Source organism: Lipophrys pholis (genome assembly GCF_963383615.2).
Source record: "Lipophrys pholis genome assembly, chromosome: 5".
In the NCBI taxonomy this organism is placed as follows: domain Eukaryota; kingdom Metazoa; phylum Chordata; class Actinopteri; order Blenniiformes; family Blenniidae; genus Lipophrys; species Lipophrys pholis.
This window is the reverse complement of record NC_137628.1, coordinates 12,702,562-12,723,577: the sequence shown is the minus strand read 5'-3', so window position 1 is coordinate 12,723,577 and position 21,016 is coordinate 12,702,562.

The following is a 21,016-nucleotide window of genomic DNA, read 5'->3' as shown; positions in this document are numbered from 1 at the left end:
TCAGACTGAGAGCGGGTTAGAGGGTTGCTGTAGCTGCATCTCATTTTGAATTTGTTAATGTTAAGGAGACAAGATGGGGTTCAGCTGTAGATTTATCAGCTCAAGGCAACGCTACATAGGAATTCCAAGAAAAAGAAAAATGTCAAAGCCCCCTGCACTACACAGTGAGACAAAATGAATGGCAAGTGGAACGAAAGCCCCAGGGATATATTCTGTCTCACACTGAATGATTCTACACTCTGTATATGACCCTGTTTTGCTCTGAATGGTAGCTGGTTGCTTGCTCTGGACCAAAGTGCCCTTGAGAAGTATGATTTTGCAGGTTTCTATTATATATTGTATTTCTTTTCCAATATGGGCAATACAGCATCAAGAAAAAAAGAACGTAACTGCTTTAATATAATTGGTATAATTTGAATTTATCACTAATAATGAGCAGATTTTAAAAAAAGAGAAAAAGGAGTGAGGCTTGGTACTATTGCAGACCAAACTGTCGACTTCAGTAATAACAATAATGCAAAGTCCATTCAGATACAAACAAACAACACCAATTAACGATAATCTTTCATCAAACTGCACAAATATGATTTTCTTCTGCATTGGCACTAAAAGTATTCATTGAAACTGAGCCATTATTTATTTTTCTGCTCGCTCTTTCACTTCTCACTGGTGACATCCTGACCTTTCGTTTTCAACTGCCATACATCTCAATTGAAAGTGTATAAACCTTTGTCTGACTTAATGGGGTAAATTAATGACTAATTTGTGGAGGTTGATGTTGTACCGTTGTCTGAGGTCAGAAGAGCGTGCTGGTATTATTAACTCTGCCAGGCTAAGGAGGATGATTGAAATTAATGACAGCTGCCTCAATTTGCCCGTCTTTCTTTCTATTTGTACCTTCCCCATTGGAACTCTCACCAATGTCCCAATTCATTCTATTTACTTTAACTATGGCGGACAGCAATGACAAATAGTCTGACTAGAGTCTAATTTACACCTCACTACAACCAGGCAGGTCAAGGTGAACTTGACTGGGATGTATCCCACTGGGCATTAGTCTTTCTCTTTTGAGCCTGATTAGTTTGGATTGGTCAGTCTGTCAGGCCTGGAAATAATGTGTTCCAGTTGGATTCTCCTGAGGGTAAAATCTGATATCATCATTTTTGACAGGGCCTGAATTCACCCGCTGTTTGGGGTGTTAGTTTGATGGGGAAAATGAGCACTGACGGTGGCATTTACTCTTTGACCTATAGAGCTCTCGCTCTACTGAATGAGTTCTACTCAAAAGGTCAGCCAGTATGAGATAAAGATCTTTTGGATGCTCATGATCACTGGCATTGAAGACATGGCACATCTCCCATTGGCAATTTTGTCAAATGGCCAATTTCCATTGGAAGAGAGCTGCCACTCGTGGATCACAGATTCTTGCCCTGTCAAGCACCTCTTGTTTCGATCTGTTACCCTGCCATCAAAACCTGAAGATTAATCAAGGGCACGGAAATGTGTTCATAATCAGTTCAACCACCTCATTGCTATTTTCAATTATAATCAAAGTCACAGTGAGAGGTCATAACTTCTGAAAACACAAGTTTCAGTTTGAAAAGTTAACTTGAATGCAAATTTTTCGGTAGAATTTGAAATTTGAATCCCCTTCAGCTTCAGAACTAGATTTAAAATCCACTGTGGTGAATCTGCTGAACACCTTTAGGGTTAATGTAAGAACTGCATCATTTTGCTTGAAAGTTTAATTATGCTTTAATGAAAAGGTGCCATTTCTATCCTCCCCATCCACTGTTTTTCCTTTTGATTTTCTATTGTGTTTTTGTATCGAATAATGACTTTCCCTCTGACCTTTCTCAGTCATCTGTGTTATTCACTCCAATACACCCACGAGTGTTCACAATAGGATGTCAAAGGCCCATCATTACTTTGCCTTTGGATCAATAGAACTTAATTTGGGTGAGTGGAACCACATAAAAAAGACAGTGCAAATGCCCTTCGGGCACTCAGTTGGACAAACTCCTTCTTTATAGAGGGCCTAGTGTTCAAGTTTGGTCTTTTGTTCAAATTGCACTGGCAGCTTTCCTCTGCGAGAGGTCCGGGGAATCACCAATCAATTAGTTTTAGATTAGTACCACGGGCTATGCAGGAGTATAGGCTTTTTAAAAAATAATGGATTCATTTGGAGAAACTGAGGGGATGGAGCTAAGGTTACCTATGTAGACCCTCCAGGCTTTTTCTTAGATGTAAGAAATACCATTGGCTCAGTTATTCATAAGCTCAGTGTGTCCAATACGAATTATTTATACCTAAAGAACATTACTCATTTCTTCTGGACTGTCCGGTGTTCGTTCTGTTTTCCCTTAAATCATTTTATCTCAATTCTTTTGACAAAATAATATTTTTTGTTCTCTTCTGTAAGGGTCTAGGCACATATATTAACAATATATACATTTCAAATTTAGCAGTCCGTCTATGGTGGCCAAGCCTTGCTCCTCTTCCTCAGCCATCATTCATCCTTTAGGAATCCTTTACATCTGTTATTTTTAGTCAGCAGGTTTTGATGAGGGGAGACTCACTCAACCCCTCAAGGGCCAAGATCCACAAGCTGAGACTGATGGATGTACAGATAGCATACCGAGGGGATTGTCTGTGTCTTCTCTCCAGTTTGGCTAATTAACTACAATGATGAATCAATGTGAGGGAGTCACTGCCAGTCTTTGGCCTCCAATGGAATAATGTAATGGTGAACAATTGAGATAGCACAACTTGTGGCAGTGTCAAACCCTTTATGTCTCGAGCTGTGGATCCCAGGAATATACTACAACTGGTTATCAGGCCCAGTGTGCGCTCTGCAGAAACTAATGAAACCATTCCACCCGACCTGTTGGTGTCAGTACTGAGAAAGTTCTGTTAACATCATTCCCATTAGCCAGTTCCTTGGGAGAAACAGCCCTGCTGAACAGACATTAAGTGTTGTAATAATCTTAGAACTAGAAGGATGGTTTCTATATTCCTTGAACAAATTCATGGGGGTTTTACATTGTTCTAGACAATATTGCTCAGTGATCCCAGGGACCTATTGCAAAAACAAGTTTTGGCTCATTTCAGTTTCAAAAGTTTTTTTTTAACTTGCTTATTGAAAAACGCAAATCAATAGTCATGAAAGATCATGGAACATTTATCCTGATTGCCTTGAGAGTTACAGTTGGTCTGAATATGAACCGTTGGCACTAAAACTGTAGACATGCAATGGTTCCCTGGGAATGGAAGTGAAATCTCTACTCCTGTTTAATCAAACCTGTGACACCATGGAAAAACATCTGTAGTGGGAGAACTCTGACATTGTCTGGTGCTGTAAACATTAAAACAGTGAAGGGATGGAGGCTGGGTTCACACGAGCAGGGGTAAACCCAGAAGCATTCCTCATCCTATTCCCTTACGCCCATCTCGTCTTTACCATCAACAACATGGACCACAAGAACCGATGCTGTGAATTTTACTTTGTGTTCCTTCTCCAGGAAATAGGTATTTGTGAAAATGGGAATCCCAGAATTGAATCTCCAAGTTTGCTCTGGCACATTGAGATACACTTACAAAATAGTGCATTCTACTAAACAGAGACATATATTTATGTTGTAAACATGTAAAATATACTACATTTTTTACATCTGATACATTTCAGAAGCAAAAGTTCGGCGCAATTTGAAGAAAAGTATATTTTGTTTGTGATGAAGTGTGACAGGGTGGTACAGTCCTGCTTTCTACTGTAGTGCTACACAGGGCCAGGGTTCCATCAGCAGAGCTACAGTTTTTATAGCCTCCACGAACAGAACCTTGTAGTTGTTGAATATGCTAATCCTCGTGTCCAAGTTCCATATTAATTTTTTTCTCGCACATCAGTGTCAACCAGCACCAGGTTTTAAACACTGGCGACATAGTACAGTATATTGCCAAAAGTATTTGCTCCTCTGCATATGAACCGCCAAACCCAGAGTCGGCCGACCGTTTTATTTGCCGTTGTTTTCAATCACTTCCACTTTGTTATAGTTGTACTTACAGTTGATTGTGAGATGTTTAGTAGAGGAAATTTCACGGCTGTACTTTTTGCACAGGTGCCATCCTATTACTGCACCACGCTGGAATTCACTGAGCTTCTCAGAGTGACACATTCCTTCACAGATGTTTGTAGAAAGAGTCTGCATGCCAAGGTGCTTCATCTTATACACCCGTGGCCATGGAAGTGATTGGAACACCTGAATTTAGTGGTTTGAATAGCTGAGCAAATACCTTTAGCGGTATAGTGTAAATACATCCTCAACTGAATAACACATAATGATCCAATCAAGGTACTGAAACCGAAAAGAACGTCTGTTGCAACTACTGAATCTGGAGCAGACGTCTAGGACAGCATTTTACACCTTCATGGAGATTCCAATGATGATCTACAGGGTTTTGTTTTTGTTTAGGTTTTTTTTTTTTGGGGGGGAGGACTTTTCTGTCTCGTCCAACATACTGTTGCAATTTCTTGGAAGTTTAGGGCCCGTTTACATGACAATGTTTTAATATTCTCCTGGGACTTGGTAGTTTAATATTTGAGAGTAACCTATTAGAACAATCCAACTCTGTCAATACAAATGTCTGTGTTCTCGCCATTGTTAATGTTTATAGCGTATTGTTCTTTTTACAGATGTTTGTGGTTTCATAACAAAAACAAACAACAGTACCCACTAGTTATTCAACATGACGTTTTCGTTGTGTTCCATGTAAACAGACATCATTTTCAGAACCTTCCCTGTCGAAACACAAAAACTGATTGAAACAAAAATGCAAAAATTGTACGTTTTCACTTGAAATGTTGTCATGTAAATGGGGCCTAAAAGATTATGCATGAGCTCTGACGTATAACGTTTGTTTGAAGGTCTTCACACAAACATATGGAGAGCTGCTGTAGACTTCTAATCAGTCATCACGAGTATTGATTGGCAAAGCTAAAGGTCTGGGAGCCTTTTATATGAAGTCAATGGCAGCTTGTATATCTCAGGCTGTCCGAACACTGAACTGTAAGAGCTTTGCCGAGTCATGGCCACGTTGTGAATCTTTATCACTTATCTTATGTGATATATATCCAAGCTTCCTGGAGGCGGCGTTCACACTTGGACAAATTACAGCTTTAAAGGCTCCGCTCAGAGCACAAACATTTCTCTTTGGAAAAGCACAGGTTCTGTTTGGCAAAATTTTCCAGTCGTTGAAGAGCAGTAAAAGAGGGCAGGGAGGTGGGTAAATATATGGAAGGTAAATTATTATACTCTGAAGTGAAAAGGAGAGCGTGGCTGTAATTTGTGTAATGGACATGGTGATCATCAGTCTAGAAGAATGTATTCTTCATATCAGTGAATTAATTACTCCCTTGTTTTGTTATAGGCATAAGTGCAAGCTAAATAAGTACTTTAAACACTTCTGTTACTAAGTACTGTGAAGCTGCACTGCTCCTTGGCTCTCGTTAGAAGACCCCCCCCCCCCCTTCAGAGATGTTCAGCATGTGTTTAACTTCAACCCACACAGGCATTGCAACTCCTTATTTCACCTGAATCAACCTTGGCCCTGGTTTACTTTTTACTGGCTCTACAGAGGGAACAGGACTGTGATTTTATTTTATTTAAAAAAAAAAAAAAAGCATATAATGCTGTCTGTCTGCTGTTGAGATCGAGATTCATTTTGTGGGTTGACCTGATCCGAACGATCACGACTCATCGTCAGCCCAGCAAGAAAGACTGACTGAAGGGAGGTTTTCCCTTCATGGAACAAACACCCAACAAAAGCAGAGGAGTTTCTACCGGGGGCCAACTGTGACAAACACACAACATACAACAAACAAAAACACACACACACGCACACTAATGTAGAGAATCTCAATGAATATATTGTATGTGTTTGAATAGCTTAGAGTTACACTTTATAGACATGAAATGTAAGAATACACATGCAGCAAATACCTTACCACTCATAACTGACTATACATAACAGACATACATACAAGCATACATACATGCAAATGTGTACACGGTGACACCTTCCCACACAGGCACAACATACCATATTTACACCTGCCTACACAAAATATGGACTGAGTATTTCTACCCACGTTTACAGACACAAATGGTCTTAAAAAGTGCCAAATCGGCTGGTTTAATGCGCAGGCGGAATGGAACCAAACATCTGTAGAAATGAAGTCATTGTCTCTACAGGCCTCAACAGCCTAAGTGTCTTACTTTTGTTTGTTGATGTTGCTGTATTTGCTTCTGTGTATAATTCATGTGTTCCTCTTCCCAGCTGTTTGTGTTTTTTTGATTTATTTATTTCTATTATTTTGCAGTTCTCGCGCTGCTCCGCTCTATCCACATTCTGTAGAATGAATTTGCTTCTTGTGAGTGTCACATTCGGATTTCTCATGGGTCCCTCTGATCTGTCCGACTTCAAAATTGTTGACATATTGTGTATTACATATAATATATATTCAACTAGATCTGTTAATGCAGTTTGTACTGTCCTGTGTCTGGACTGCGTTCAAAAGAGGCTTTGGGTACTAAAAGTAGAATAGAAAAATAAACAAATGGGTTTAGAGATGTGAGGTGCTAAATGAAGCACATTACTTCGATCCTTCCTAAAACTTTGTTGATTCATATTGGTGACATTGTAGAAGAAGACACACAATGGACTTTCAAAACCTAGAAAGGTATCTTAACTGAAAATACACAAAGTTCAAATCAGACATTTCTCCTGAGGGGGCCAACAGTGTGTGTGTGTGTGTGTGTGTGTGTGTGTGTGTGTGTGTGTGTGTGTGTGTGTGTGTGTGTGTGTGTGTGTGTGTGTGTGTGTGTGTGTGTGCGTGTCATCCGGCCAAAGTCTAGTCCTCTCTAAGGTCATCACTTGAAAAAGTACATCGAGTTTGACGAATGATTTTATATCTCCATATGGTTTATTTAATTGCCCACTTTGCATTTTCAGTCCGAGTTAAAGTTCATGTGATAACAGGCGGATCCTTGTTCTAATGTATTGCTGTCAAAATATATGAAAAAAACCAAACTAATTTCAGCATAGAAACGGCTTGTAGATATCCCCACAATTTTGATTTATTAATTGATTGCCTGTACAGTTCTTGAACAACCTGTTGGATGCATAAAAGAACTATGACCAGGGCACGTTTACTGTATATACTTATCTCACAATGTATAGTTTTAAAAAAGGCAGCCTCTGTGTAATTATTCATGGATCGCTCATCATGCAGTTTGTGTTTTGACAATCGGAAAGAGGTCGTGCTGAGATATATATGCTGACCTGCTTGAGAAACAGGGCAGGAACAATTCTCAAAGTAATATTGTAGTGACAATACAGATTGCACATGAACATATACTGCCATTTCAGTCATGCGAGTCATATAAGTGCTGTCTGCATCAAAACGTAAACACCTGCACTTAAAGCACTACCTGTAACTCCACTACGGCATTTATTAGAATTATTCTTTTCACTGGAGACTGTGCTTTATGACACTCTTGCATATACCAGATTAACTGTGGAATCAGGCACATAAATCCCTGATGGTACCGCATGGTAGATAATTAACTAAATAGGTATCGAGTGCCTGAAACTGCGCACAGAGCTGTACGTGTGATTTTAGTGTCGGGTGACAAAATCCATGCGTGTTCGTGCCTTTTGTTTTATCTGCTCCCACCGAACCTGTTGTGTCTGACAGCACGGCTCTGCATGAGTGGATTCTCAACATGAGACTGGGTAGCGCCGATAACGGCGGGAGAGTGCATGTGGGTGCGTGTCTGAGCGATTTCGTTATGAAGGTCCGCTCTTTCACGGGAGTGACAGTTGAGGCCGGGTATCTGAAGCATTTTTAATTAATCTGCCTTTCATTCTGCAGGGCTCTCCAATAAGACTGTGCTCATTCACTGGCTTGGCATCACTCACACGCTCAAACACACACACACACACAAGGCTCTTTTTGCTCCACCACACAGGCGTGGATTGTAATTGAATGGCTGCCGTGTCATACACACTTTTCATTTGCAGATTTGCATTCAGAATGTAAGCAATCAGCTCAATTTATGTCTCACTCAAGCTCTAACTGTTGTCTCTCATGCGATGATAGCGTACTGCAAACACCTCACAATGTTGCATACAAGCTTTCCTCCCCTGTAGATCACTGTCAGCCTTTGGTGTACTCCCAGGTATGCAGTGTATACCCACTTATTTTTCAGTCAGCATTGTGTGTACCCACTTCCAAATCCCCCCAAAGTATGACTCAGCAGTATCTATGAGCCAGATTGCCTTTTTTTCCCCTTAGATGATGAAGCCATGACCTGCCCAACTCCGCCTCTAAAGCTCTGGTTACGCAACAATGATTTGGAATGTCAATTCAAAACTCTGAAAGTCCAGCACTGAAAACGCAACCTTTCTGAAACAGCTCCCAACGCGGAATTTTTTGAAAGTGCTCGGGCGCCGTCACTGTGTAGATTGTAAAATTGCAGAATTACTATTGGAACGACGCATTATCAGTAGGGCATAACTAACCTGCTTTACTCTACCCTTCATCACTAACCTGTGGTGAAGAACTAGCGCCACGCTTGTGGTAAACTAGTTATTCTGCTCATACAGTGAGTAGAACACAATAACAACAATGGCGGCCTCCAGAGTGTCATGACTACCAGTCCAGTCCACATCGTCATCGTCACTTCATACGAATGTCCATGTACTCGCCATTGTTACTGTTAGTAGTGTATTGTTGTCCATACATGGTGATGGTAAATGTTGAATGGATTTCACTTATATAGCACTTTTCAACTGCTTGAGCAAAGCGCTTTACATTGTTAGTCACGTTCACCTGTTCACGCATCAATGGAGGTGGCAGCCATGCTTAAATCCATCCATTGGGGGGGCCATTTAGGGATTCAGGGTCTTGCTCAAGGACACTTCGACGTGTGGACAGACAGAGGTGGGAATTGAACTTGCAACCTTCCGATTGTTAGATGAGCCACAGTCACCCATGTGTGTGTTGTTTCATTACAAAAACAAACAACTCGTGCCCAAACATGAAAACTACATAGTTTGTAGTATCTCTGCCCTTGCTTTGTTAACAGACATTGTCAGAACATTGCCGCGTAACGTGAAACCTTTCTGAAACGGAAACGGAAAAATGAAGCATTTTCACTTGAAATATTGCTTTTAAACAGGAACTAATTGGCTAGTATTCTATGCATTCACTGATTTTTTTTCGTTGATTTCTCAATTCACTGTTGCAGCATGGGGGCTGATGAGCCAATAAGAGGCAGAGTAGGTTGGGTAACGATGAGGTGACTATGGTTAACTGATTATTTAAACTGAGATTATGTGACAATCAGAAAATACTGCACACATTTTTTCACTAAATAGAGTCGTCTTACATGCCACTGTTTCTATAAAATTGTGTTTCTGGTCTTTAAAAGAACGCGAAAATGAAGAGTTACCCACTTCACCACTGCTGTCAGCTCCTCCATCTCTGCAGCACTTTGACTCCTACTCTCTGGCCCCTGGATGCCTGATCAGCATTAGCACAGTGGGTTCGCCGCCATGATCACAACTGAATTGGTGCGGTAGTCGCCCTGACTCCTTTGCACTTGCAACGGCAGGAGGCAGCTACGAAATAAATGTTGCCAGACCTCACACAGAGCCGGGTTAAGTCGGTGTGTTTCAGAAGCTGTGTTGCAGCTGCTTTCGGACTGTAGGTTCAGCAAAAGGAGAGAAAGGAGCCACAGGGACAAAAAAGAGCAGGAGAAGACAAGCAGCAATGAAAATGTTCAAGAAGAGAAGGTTATCCTACACCTGGAATTGACACAAAGTGTGTGCTACAAGAGGCTCCTCTTCTTTGTTTAAATGACCTTGGCACACAGCACTGCAACAGAATTATACATACAGTACAGTGTGCAGTTTAGGTTGGAGCAGCTGTGGCTCAGTTGGTAAAGTCGCCGTTCAATCGGAAGGTTGCAAGTTGAATTGATGGTCTCAAAGTGTCCTTGAGCAAGATTTTGAACGCCAAACTGCTACCACTGGATGGATAGAGCACCTTACACAGCAGCCATATCCATTGTTTAGTGTGTTTATTGGTGGTCGAGAGGTTAGAGAAGTGGACTTGGGATTGTGAGTTCAGAGGTCTGAGTCCCACAACAGACGTGTCACCGCTGTGAGTAAAACGCTTCAGCGGACATGTGACTGCCCCTGCCACATCCTAGAAATAAGATTGATCAATGCAAAAAAGAAGTAAAAATGAATTTCGCCGGAGAATTATTCAAATTCAACCTCATGGCCAGCAGCCGACTCTGAAAAGCATCCTTGAGCAAGGAACTGGCACTGAAATTGTCTGACAAGAGCATTCCCAACATTGGGCCACCAGCAGACCAGGACAGAACATTATTGTTTGAACCAATTATGGGTATTTCTTGACGTATTTCAGCAAATCCAAGTCCAAAATAGGACATTCTGAATCCACAGCCATGCTGATCTGTCCTCTGCAGTTCTTTTTTTTTTTTTTTTTGTCCTTACATCAGTTCATTGTGTAAAATATTGTAGGAAAAAGTGACATTTTGTAGCAAAATCCTTGAGGAGGTGTGTCCGTCTTTAACAATATCCCCGAGTAATATCAAAAAGACAGCATTATTTCATTTTCTGATAACACTAGAGTCAATCAGTCCTGGCAAAAACAAATGCAGTACGTTATAGATGTTAACATCTGTAATGAAAACAGCAGCAGCAACATACCCCTTATTCTTTGTGCATCGCTTAAATAACAATCACATTGGCAATTACCAACTCCTGAACATGATCTGAGGAAAATGCATTCATGCTTTCAGTCGCTCCCTGGGGCAAACAATGAAAATTTAATAACAGGAAACAAAATAACGAGAGTGGTGGATGCAGGCTACAAACCAAGGAGTTCTTTGGACCTGTAGAGCATGTCACATGTTGAGAAGCAGCCTGGTTTTGCATGTCTAGTGTTTAGTGTCCTGCTGTTTTTGCAGATTGACTAATGAGTCATTTCCTGCAATTCTCAGAATTAGTTGTATCCCCACACTGAAATGATCTGCACTTGAGGCTGTCAGCACAAGTACAGAATTTCATTTCTTTATTTTTTTTCTTACAGGACATATTTCTTGACCTTAGTACATGCGCCAGTCAGCCATAACAGTGTGGTTGTTGAGAGTTGAAGAGAATTAGCAGTAGTTATACTATTGCGATTACGCCTGTCTGTATGTGATGGATATATGTCGGATGATAAGAAGACATTTTGTCATCTGAAATTGCATGTTGAATGTGGAAAAATAGGAAGCCAAAAGCATGTGGATTCAGGCAGTGTTGACCGTATATGACCTGGTCAAAACATCTACAAACCTGCCAAAGTGTTCAATAGGAGGAAAATTCCGCAACACTATCTTTTGCAACCAAGGCCCCTTTTTAAATGACACTGTTTTAATGAAGTTTGTTTCAGAGATGTCTTGCATTCCCACGGCAAACTTCTGAAAACGATGTCCGTTTAACACGGGAACAGCATAAACACTGAAAACAATGGAGTTAGCATGCCAGGCCATAAGTTGGCGGTGTTATTTCCACAGACATTCGTACGGACACACGACCAAGTTGGATTGCTATATCAGCTGATTCTTTACTGTGAAACTATCAAGTCCAGGAGAATATGGACCGGGAGTTATGTCACTCGAGAGGCTGCCATTGTTAGTATGTTGTTATTATTGTTTATCTACTTGCGCATGTACAGAAGAACTACTTACCACAGCAGTGGTGCGCATGAGTAATAGCAACACTTCAATCATCTACTCGGGACTGAGCGATCCCAAAAAGTCTTGTTTTTGACCGTTTACATGACAATTGAGCCCGAGTGCTTTAGAAAATCCCACACAGTTCCAAAAAATTGTGTTTTCAGTGTCTCTGAGCTCTGTTGTCATATCAACATACATTTAAAATGCAACAAAGTTTTGTATTTTCACAGAAAATGTGTAGATGAATGCCCCAAAGGATTTTCATGCTGTAATCTAATTGCCCAAACGAACAGTGCAGATTCTTTTAAAAAGACACATGACCCTTTGCATCCTGCTATGCAGGAGGCTTCATAGCTGGCCAGTCAGATTGTTAATGTTTATTCCTTTTTGGTACACATCAGCTGTGTCAGCGTGATAAAAATAAAACTCAGAGACTCCAGTGGATTTGTTTACTGTGATATTAGGTAGGCTACCAGAGATCATAGCGCTATGGCTGATTGATGTGTGGTATATCAACAATCACTGCCGTCTAATTATCTAAGTTAGTGATGTGTTTGCGATCTTGCCTCAGAATCACTACATGGTAATACATGGATATTGGACTTATAAAGTACCGGTATGTGCCATTCATTGGCTGCCTTTCTAATGAAGGTTAACATGACCTCACTGTTTATAAAGACAGCTTTCATTCAAACTGAGCTTCGTTGAAGTTGTAAATATGCTGGAAAGCTGCGCAGGCTAAAAATGGCTGCTCTTGATTATGCTTGTTCAGATACTGGCGCCAGATTGACATTTAACAGCAAAATAGTGCCACAATAACCTTTAAATTTAAATGTTAGTATTTTTCTTTGTTGTGGTGCGTGAGTATGCGTGATGAAAATGTCTATATTTTCACAAAACCGCTACTACCATATTGACAACAATCTCAATCAAATTGTCCAATTTTATTGAAAACCTTCTGGTGGAAATTACAGGGAAAAATCCAAGAAGACTTTTCCTTTAGCCGATAGCAACAAGGGAGTTAGCTTTCATGGCAGCATCACTAATATCTCAGCAAAAAAAAGTTTAGGGGTCGGATTGGATCTTCTTGCGGGCCGGCTTTAGCTCCTGGGCCTTATGTTTGACACCCCTGGTGTAAATCTTATTAAAAAAAATTATTCTGACCAAGCTTTGTTGTTCGTAAAAAGGAAAAAGAAATCATAGCATCATATCTGTTGATATGATGCAACCCCTCAACGTGCCGTTGGTCAGCAGTTCAGTGTGATGTTGGGCCTGACAATCGATTACAGGCTGCAGCAGCTGTTGCCGGGGGCAACGGAGAAACAGTCAAGGTTGCTAGGTAGCAGATAAGAACACAGGCGCTCATTAATTGCCTTCTGCTGCTGCGTGAGAGAGCGGTGGATATTGCTGTGGTATGCAGGCTTGAACTCTCGCACTCATGCAAATGTGTTCCCTACAGGCAAGTCAAGTCTAATATTTAATGACCTTTCTTTACCAGAACCTATCATGTGCCAACATGAGAGGAAGGATCGAATTAGAGATAGAGAGCAAGAGAGAGGATAGCAGCAGTGGGGGGTCACATACACTGAACTGATTAAAAGGAAGAAATTCAATAAAGTGAAGAAGATAAAAATAGTAGATTTTTAAACTAAACATTTACATACACCAAACAATCAGGGAAAATGATGGTTCACAATCTGAAAGTGCCAGTAAATATCAAATGTTTCCCAGCACAAGGGCAAGCCTATCCTTTGGACTTATTTTCTCCTTTATTAAATGAGAGCATCACTAAGTAATTAAAATCAAGTCCGACTAGGAAAGATTCAGCAAAGTCTTTCTTCCCCATCTGATCTGGTGACAGCCTGAGTCAGCAATCATTTCATTTAATAAGAAGGTCTTTGTTTGAAGCTTTCAGCAGGCGTTGAAGTGTGGAAAAACAGCAGAGCAACAGTGCAGATTCATTGTTCCACCGGACTCGCCTTTACAAAGCGATCTCATTAAATGGGCAGCAGTTGACATTTGTCTTCTCTTAAACCTGGACCGTGCCTGAAGAATCCATTATGTCTCCAATTCTCTCGGAAAGCCTAACAACTATACAGGCATCTCCTATATAACCTGTTGGAAATAAAACAGCAGTCTGTTACCTTCACATTGTTTATGATCGCAGAGGTCTTCAGTGTTGCTTTGTTACTGAATGAATGCTCAATAAAAAGATGTTGGCTCCTGCTCAGAAGGAGGAAAGTAGACCTCTCAGACTAGTGCGCTTTGGCTTTTTATTTTTTTTATTATTATTTTTATTTTTTACAGGCGATGGCAAAAGCCTATGCGGAGTATAAAGAGGGCCATTGTATACCATCGCACACAAAAGAGAATAGCTTAAATTTGGATTGAGCCCTCTTGGTATATATATTAAAGCTACACACGTCAACTTCTTTTAGAAAGCGAAGAAAGAGACAAGGCTTCTTTGGTTTTTTTGGCTTGTACAATATCCGGTGATTTTATATGTATTTTATTCTCCAGACATGACCGGGAAAATGAAGTTATCACAAGGACACGTTTCACGTGGAAACGCATTGTTTTTGCGTTTTTGTTTCAGAAAAGCTTTGTGATTACGGAGCATTGTCTTGAAAACAATGTCCGTTTACGCAGCAATGGCAGACGCACGGAAAAACAATGTCGTGGCACTCTGGAGGCCGCCATATTTGTTATTGTCCAGCTACTTGCACATGTGCAGAGCAACTAGTTATCACAGACAGTTTAACAAACAGACGCGTCTCAAGCTTTTACAGAAAGTCTTGATTTTGCCGGTTCACAGGGCGAGAAAGCCCAAGCATTTTTTTGTGAAAAGTTCCAGTTTGGGAGCTGCTTCTATAGAGTTTTGTTTTCAGTGGCTACGGCATCAGCATTGACGCCCAAATTGCAATGAAAGTTTTACTTTTTCATTTAAAATCATTATCGTGTAAACGGGGCCTTGCTGCCCCTTCAACCCAACAGTCTAGCCAAAGAAAAACAGATTAGGATTGGGGCAGATCGGACAAAAGTTTATCATGAGTTCTAGACAGAAAGGAAAGAAAAAGGAGCCGAAAGGAGAGCTTAATGAAAGCATAATGGAGGACTCAACAAAAGGTTATGTTTTTGACTTTCCAGTATTGGCTGCCTAATGGGGTTTTAAAAACTTGAATGTAGAGTTTTTTGTAGATCGCTTGAGTGCACAAATCAGATGAAGATAACTTTAAACACATTTGTAGAACATCTCCTGAGAACAATTAAGGGTGTTATGCTCATTTGTAGACATAAACACTAATGGGGAACTTTGGATAGAAGTGGGGGTGTTCTCTGGAGAATTAGGCTTACCTGTAAAGTCAGTTGGGCTCTGAGCATAAGTCTCTAAAACTTTTATTTACATGCCCCAGTTTGTCAGATCAGATCAAATACAAGACAATTCAAGAAGTAAACTTGTTAGATCTGCAGTTTGGATCAAAGAAAACAAACAGTCACTGTTGTTGCATCCTGGAGGGGAAGGCAGGGGAAGTTGTAGTTTAGGGAGGGGAGGAAGATGAAGGAATTAAAGGCTTCTGACAAAGGACTGGGTGAGGGGAAATTGATTGAGAAAACATACAGGAGAACTCTTGAAAGAAATCCAGGAGAATTGCTGGGAATCAAACGGAGAGTAATCCGGTACAATTGTAAACATACTGTACTGCGAGAAGCACCAGAGAGAAGGCGACAAGCTTATCAATTGTGTTTGTACGATGAGGGAGAAATGAAGGGTGGGGGAAGGAATGAGGCAAAGAAAATCAGAGAAGCAAGACTTATCTGGGAACTTACTGGAGATCTGATCAGAAATGGGCAGAGGAAGACAGGGGAACAACGAGCTGTGGACATATCAGTATCGGCAAGGAAAGACAATCCTGTCGAACGTCTCAACAAGAAGACAGTGGAGGAATTCATGAGACGCAATGACAGAATAGAGGAGGCCTTGTGGTTGGTATCGTGTTTTGTCATTGGTGTCAAGGAGCACACTGTGAACTTTAAACATTGTGAGACTGACAGTTTTTTTTGTTATTTTTCTTCAGCAGGTCATTTTCCACTGCTATCTCTCATCAGTGCCGTCAGCAACCTTTAAGCACCATCTCTGACTAAAGAGATTGAAACGTCCCAAGTACCTGTGACATTTTCACATGAATCAATGTCCATTCTCTTCTGTCTATTTGCCACAAAGGTTTAGAAAGCCGGTTTACGATTTATCTGGATAAATCTTCTGCGATGCACAATGTTGAGATTGACTTTTCTGGCAGATGAAGAGAAATTGAGAAAAGAGCATGGACGAAGTAAGGAAAATCAAACTTTATTAAGAGTAAACCGAGGGAAATAAGACGCAAGCAATTGATTGTGCCATTGCTGAAGCACAGCAATCGCGGATTTACCATTCATTCGTTATCCGTGGAACATTCACAAAGTGTCGTGCAAAAATAATCTGAAGTAAAAGATGAAGGGAGAATCTATGGTGACAGTTTTGTTATGTATTTATGGTACACAGCAGTGGAGTATTCTGGCAAGCTGAGAAATAATGGAATCGATCAATGTCCACTCAATCCTGACACAAGCTGTATTACTGAAGACACCTCAGTGGGATGAGGATTCCAATACACATGAGCAGCAGAAGAGGTACTTTGCTTTATATAAACAACATTGGTACAGACTTTTGTCATCCGCTTTTTTTTTTTTCTTTTTTTCTTAAAACGATTTTGCTATCTTCAAGAAAACTACCCTATTTGGCTTTAAACAAACTACTTTCAAAGTACCAAGTTGTTTGCTTTACACACACTGACATTGACATTCATTTTCCAATATAAACCCTTTTTTTTTTTTTTTTTTTTTTTTGGCAACCTGAACAATACAATCCACTGAATGTGGAGATTCCTTATCTAAATCAAGTCTACAATTTCACCTCGAGGCTGCCATTCACATGTGGAATGAGGGTCAGCAGTTGTGCTGTTTCAGTTTGAAGATATTTATTACAAAATTACAAAGTTACAGAATCACATGAAACATGTTCTCTGTAGAGAACCCTCATTGTTCTGCCTGCACATAGCTCACGAGAAGAGAGACCTCCCCCAGATCTTACGGCAGCAACCGTTATGATAGACACCATAACATATGATATACAGTATATGATATAACATAATGTTATAATAAACCTTTCTCATATCTCCATTTGTTACTCTACAGCTCCCAGAGCCATGCAAAAGAAAAGCCTGGCTATTGCTGTTGCCTGATCTTAGTTTTGAGACTATATTGTTTGGAAATGCCCCCTATATTTAAATGTTTTGATAGTGACTTCCTCAGTATAGACCATAGCTTTCTGGCAGTAACAACATGAATTGACAGTTTACTTTCTTGTTGCCATTAAAGTTATTGTTTCAATTCCTTCGTTGACAAGAGTAAATACTCTGACCTAATAATATTTGTCTCACATGTTGTTGTTCTTTGACAACACTCAAACCAATCTTATTCCCCCTTTTACCCTTGATTCTTCCACAGTATCCCAAACACTGAAATTATAGCATATCTATGGAGCTTCAGCTGAATGTGCCTGGCATATCTGAGGAGATAAAGGACTGTAAAATTGGACAGACAGCCATATTAAAGCATACAGTTCGGTTTTATGCAGCCATATAAACTGACTTATACCCATGGCCTAATTTATGGCTGCTCACGGACAGATACATTGCTGTGAGCGTTTTATTGATAGCATTATAGCTACTCCTCTAATGTGTGTAATATCAAAGCTGTGCGTGTTTTTGTGTTGCAAGTTTTCTCATTTTCTTTTATGAGCGCACGTGTGCTGGTGGACGAGCTGCACTGTTATCCTGACGCAAAGCTTGTTGAGCGAGAGACAGAGAGGGGAAGGGAGAGAGAGAGAGAGAGAGAATTGAAGCTGATAATATTGCTGGGCGATGGCATGCTGTTCCATCAATAAAGGTTGTTCAGGGGCAGGAGGTAGAGATTGGTGAGTGACGTCTTCAGAACAGAGTGTGCACACTCCTCTGTTTCTGAGGGATGGAGACATAAAAACAGACCCATCTAAGATCACTCAACTCCTTTAATGCTTTCCAAATTCTGTAGTCTTCTCTCTATATTACATTTGGTAATTAACTCGTTTTGAAACCCAATGACTATGCAGTCAATAATGGCCATTATTGAACCACTGACCATTGATTTAGCTGCTGCCATTTGGCTGGATTTGAAGTCAATAATATAAAGAGAAAGAATTTTGAAAGGAGTTGACAACTCAGATTTGGCTTCTACGCAGAGAACTTTCATTGAATTACAATGACAAGGTCCTCAATAGAGGTTCTTTTTAATGCTTGACAAAAATGTCAAAAGCTTAAATTCATATGCTGGGGTAGTTTTTACTCTACTGTAGAATTTCACCCATATTTCAGTCATGCCCATAAATGCCATCAGGCATGTAGGGCAACAACAAAAGATCTCCACTCTTCTGTTCCATGTCAGCTTTTAAATATTTCCCCAGGAGTGTTTGAGGGTTTTGAGCTTCCACAGACCGATGACAGGCGTTCTGGGGTCGTCCCAGTTTGCACTCCCCTTCTGGTATCCAATGTCAGGCTATGCTGGAGATGCTGGAGATGCTGACCTGCGCTCTCTGTGTGACAAGTCCGATCCATCTCCATCACCTTTGCATGACGATGGTCATCATGCTCTCTCGGTTTCATCAGGAGAGACGTTTTGGTTGAAGATGATCTCAGGCCAGAAAATGTGCAGGATGCTTCTCAGGTTCTTTGTGGAAGGTGAACAACTTGTTGAGGTCACATTCAGTCATCCTACAGCATTCTGAGCCATACAGTAGGGAGGACAGCACACAGCTCTGGTACAGTTTTAGTTTGATCTTGGTGGCGTACTGGGATGTCACCTCAATTTATTTGTGTTTAATTAGTGTGTTCAGTGAATTCAAATGAAGTACGTACTGTATACCCAATCTCTTCAACATATGACTTTATTCAGTTTGAACAAAATTATCAGTGCTTTGTTATTTTTTTCAAGGGTTCGGTTTGAGTTTTGAAGAGACCTGTCAGGTCTCCTCAAAATCTCTATGTGGTGTTTCTGATAAACATAGGGCTCCTTTTAAGCATTTATTGAGAGATGACTTTAAAAGGGTGATTATTGACACATAAAGAAACATACAGTTGACCAATATATTTTGGGCTTTACCTAATAAAGAAGAAAGCATAATTGGAAAAAATTTGACGAGTGTGGGGAAACAAAGCCAAAACTCAAACTGATGTTGAATTGACCTGTTATGTCTCGGGAATAAAGAATACATTTTTTCTTCTATAAGAGAAGTAAACCAGACATATCGAGCAAAGCATGGTTTCCTGAAATTGAAGTAAATTGGCTGTCGAGGTCATTATTAACGGTGTTACCCGCAGTCACAGCTCTGTCTTGTTGAGATGTGAGCTCTCAGCTCTCCACTGGGATTGCACCACGCGTGATGGCCTCTCCCTAGTTCCTCTGCTTCCGACGTGTGAAATTACATTTCACTCACATGACAGTTAATATAACCAGAACCTATGCATGCAGCACTGATAACTTGAGGTATGTTTTCAAAACATGCGGTTGTGTCACTCTTCCCCCGCCTATTAACAGTGGAAGCTTGACAGGAGGTGCAAAATTGTCAATGTCGCCGGAACTAAACGGCGAGATATCTCTATTATTGGAACAATGCTGTGTTTGTTGGAAATAACTTGATTTCTATTCTGTAGTAGCCAGTCACTTGTCCTTCAACTTCTGCATGGCCAAACAGCCTCACAGGCTTTCATTTTAATTGGAATCTTTCTCTAAATTTCTGGTGACATGGTCACATGACTTCAAGGCTTAATTTATACTCCATACACAGACGATATGTGAAAGCCATGCATTGCCGCAAACCACCTACACACAGCCTCTGCGTCGACGCTACGTCCAGCTCCATCTGCGCATTCGGGCATGTTAGGAAACTCCACATGTGATCCAGATGATTGTGTAGTAAATGTGCACTTTATTGGAGAAGATAAATTCAAGAGTAATAAGGACACACTGTCCACCATCCACAATGCTTCACACACCTCCGATAACCTGGTAGTTTAGGTTCTTGGACTCAAAGAAGCGGGAAAAAAATGTATGTCTCTTCACGTCATTGATGTCTACAAAAACAAGCATTGTTCCACATGAGATGAAAGATTCCCGTCTCCTCAGATGACTTCCATTCGAACCCAAAGATATATAAATTATACAAATACAATCACATAATTGGGTTTCATGAGCTGTCGCATGACCTTAATCATATAAGCCTAATCAATCTCCGTAGCGCTCACATCTCTGGCTGTTGCCATGGCAATAGCCCCAGGTGGCACGCTGGTGGACTTCAAATTCACTTCATTTTCTCACGCTGCGTCGCTATCGCCCCCATCTCAATTAATGGGTAACAATAGTCTTGTCGAAGTAATCAGTTAACAAACCAGCCAATAAGCTGCTTTCCCGCTCGTCGCCCAAAAGAGAATTGTCTCCCGCTGACTCCTATTCATGAACAATTCTGCCGTCCTGAGTGACCGCAATAGACGTTGGCGTTCTCCCTCCCGGCCATTTCCCAGCAGTATCGCACTCCTGCTGTTCTCTCCCCCACCCCACCCCCACGCTTTAGGCTTTTTGGCTTGGCACTTCATCTTCAACTACTGAAAAGGCCAATCATTGCCAATCCACAGTGCAACTTCTGACAAGTTGATAAATGCATCATTTCAGGTGTTGGAATTCACTGTCAAATTCTGCTCAATTTCAAACTTAGAACTCATGCAGAGATGTAGTAGTTTACCCTTTTTTTCCTCGCCCATTATGCTTATCATCTCTATCATTACAACTACTGACTGGTGACTGATTTTATGAAGTGTTGCAAGGAAGGAAAAGTGGTGAACTCAACACAGCCCTTTAATATACTTGCATTATTATTAGATTTGATACAGGCTTGTATTCCACATATGTTTTCCATATTTCTGACTTTACATCTTTGCACTGCTGAACTCTGTGTAGAGCAAATTTAAAGATTTGTCTTTCAAAACATTACGTTCAGTCACGTGCAAACACCGTAATCTATTTAAGTTTTAATGCTGTGAGCAATACTGAATAATACTACAATACTCCAAACTCTG